The sequence below is a fragment of the Sinocyclocheilus grahami genome, unplaced genomic scaffold (genome assembly GCF_001515645.1).
Source record: "Sinocyclocheilus grahami isolate Dianchi unplaced genomic scaffold, SAMN03320097.WGS_v1.1 scaffold313.1, whole genome shotgun sequence".
Taxonomy (NCBI): domain Eukaryota; kingdom Metazoa; phylum Chordata; class Actinopteri; order Cypriniformes; family Cyprinidae; genus Sinocyclocheilus; species Sinocyclocheilus grahami.
In genome coordinates, this window is record NW_015505492.1 from 1 (window position 1) to 2,973 (window position 2,973).

At 43.3% G+C, this 2,973-nt stretch overlaps 1 pseudogene; it reads left to right on the forward strand.

Annotated features, from left to right (window-relative positions):
• The first annotated feature begins 4 nt into the window (after positions 1-4).
• On the forward strand, positions 5-1,234 carry LOC107601772 (arylsulfatase I-like; annotated as a pseudogene).
• Positions 1,235-2,973: the final 1,739 nt, after the last annotated feature.

A 2,973-nucleotide genomic window follows, 5' to 3' on the forward strand; every position in this document is an offset into this window, starting at 1 on the left:
TGATGGAGAACGGCCGGCCTGGGAGCTGAGTGGGAATTACTTAACGAGGCTTTTCACTGAGAGGTGAGAAACACCAACCATTTGTGAACCAAATACTGTGCCGTGTTGAGTCATGTAAGCTTTTGTGGTCATTTGGACTCTTACAGAGTGAAAAAAATCCTGAAAGGTCATGACCAGCGGACGCTCCTATTTCTATACGTGGACCTCCAGGCCGTGCACACACCATTACAAACTCCTGGGCATCTTCTCAGACACTACCAGACCCTTGGCAACAGACCTCGGCGCCACTATGCCGCAATGGTGAGCGGCGTAGACGAGTCAGTAGGGGAGATTGTCAGTGAGCTGCGGGAGCGAGGCTACTCTCTCGAGGATCTTCTCTTCAGACAATGGGGGCCAACCTCTCTCGGAGGGTTGTAAGTGGCCCCTGCATGGCGGGAAAGGCTCCTACTGGGAAGGTGGAGTTCGAGCAGTTGGTTTTGTACACAGCCCACTGTTGAAAAGGAAGGGGGTGGTGAGTCAGGCTCTGATTCACGTCTCCGATTGGTACCCAACCCTGCTGTCTCTTGCAGGATACAGATCATCTGATTCCAGCCACCTGGATGGCCAAGATGTTTGGGGTGCAATAAGCAGCGGCCTGCCCTGTCCACGAACTGAAATCCTCTTCAACATTGACCCAGTGTCACGCAAGCATGGAGAAGTCGACCTGAGACTCCTAAATCTTAATGGTTTTGGGATCTGTGATACAAGAGTGCGTGCAGCCATTCGAGCTGGTGACTGGAAACTTCTGACAGGGAACGTAGGCGACTGAGACTGGTTTTCTCCACAGATGATGCTGGGAGGTCCGCAGCAGTGGCAGGGCATGGAAAAGAGACGAGACCAGCGAGGGAAGTCTTTTTGGCTTTTCAACAACACTGCTGATCCCTATGAGAGGGCGGATTTGGCAGAGTCACGGCCTGAGGTGGTCAAGGTGCTGTTGACCCGACTTGCCGAGTACAACTGGACTGCTGTGCCTCCACGCAATTCACCTGACGACCCGATGGATGACCAGCAACTTCACGGAGGGGTGTGGACTCCCTGGCTGGGTCAGGAAGAGGCAGGAGATAAAGAGGATGATGAAGAACCAGACAACACCAACAGAAAGGCCAGATCCAAGAGTACCTGCAGAGTCTGCAAACTCAGCGCCTTGTTCAAAAAGGTTGGTACCCGTATGCAAAGGGCTGCTTTGTTCTTGTAGTCAGAAGAGGACAATTTGTGACACTCTGGCACAGTGTGAAAATATATGCAGCGACATTGAACTGTTTATGTCCTTCCTGGATTATTAGACGACACTTACCAGTCATGAGTATATCAGACAAGTTCCCATCTGTATGATGCAATGGATTTAGCAGAACAGTTCAGATCACCTACCGTTAATGGAACCCAGACCGGAGCAGTCTGGATTTGATCACATGTGATTCCACGAGCACTTAATGTAGATATTGCTGGATCTTTATTAGATGATCACGTTAGTTGAATACAGAAAATGATGCAAGTATTGGCATTGATTTGATAGAGAATAATACAGCACTTATATTGTTCTTCACTTGTTCATGGACCAGTGTTCTCTTATCCACCCCCTGGTTCACTTTCTCTCATCTATCTGTTCTTTCTCTGACATGTATCTGCCTTGCACTCCTCCTCACGCCTCTCTCATTCTCCTATCTTTTGCTTTAATGCTTGTGCTCTATCCAAATCTGCTCTGATATTGCCCACCACAGCCAGAATAACACACGATTCTTTATTGTTTCTGCGCTTTCTCCTCCACCTGTTCCTCGTCCTCTTGCATTCCTTATCAGTTTGAGTAGATCAGGTCAGTGCAGATGTAGAAGCAAGTAAAAGAGCGTATTTCATTCAATAAAATACATTTTGCTCCCGATAAACTCCTCCTGGAAGATCACTCTTGGGTATGAAGGCTGTGTGCCTTTATACGAGACATTCTTGGCCTGTTCATCTTCCGGTTTCAAGAGACTTAAGACATGATGAAATGTGCTCTGTATTCAACGTAATGCGTATTCCAAAATAGCATTTTAGAAATATTTTGAATATTAAAATTTTAATTCTACGCATGTAAATGAATTTACTGTAATGTAATTGTATTTGTGACTCAGTGTCTTCTGTCAGCATTCCTACAAAATAATCCATCCTATTTATTTGTTCACAATAATAGTTCTCCCATAAAAATGTGTTCAGTCACAAACCATAAATGAAAAACTAACCTCCATCTAGCTGCAAAAGAAGTCACCTGCATTAAACACATTCATAAGAAGTAATTACACAAGGCGAATGTTTTCTTAAATCCTATTCTGTAAGAAACGCTTCAGTTTTGGAAGATAAGGAATCTAGAGCAAGGTAAAAGTCAATACACAGTTAAAAGATAACGTTAGTACATAGTTGAGATAATGAAAAACAGATGTTTACCTTAAGAGCTACAGAGCAAGAAATACTGTGTACTTTTTGTTGGAGACTGTTCTTGTTGAAGATTCACTAAACCATGGTTCAAACTGACTGATCTGCTACTACTTTCCAGTGAATTATGCCTGAATAATATGATGTTCTTTTAAATGTTAAATGGATATTTGGCCCAAAAAAGAAAATGTCATCACTTACTCACCCTCATGTCATAACCTGTCTTCTGTGGGACATAAAGAAGAATAAAGATAAGATGATGTGTTTTTTGTCAATCCATAAAACTGTTTGCTTATCAACATTCTTCAAAATATCTTATCTTGTGTTCAGAAGTAGTAGTTATACATCAGTCATACAGGTTTGGAATGACATGAGGGGTGAGTAAATGAAGACGTTGTTTTAATTTTTGGGTGAACTATCCCTTTAAGGTGGGATTACATTTGCTCTAAGCTTGTGAAATTACTAAACTATTTCAGACTAATAGTTTGGAAACACAAAGTCTAGTGTGGCCACACCTTCACAATCTCT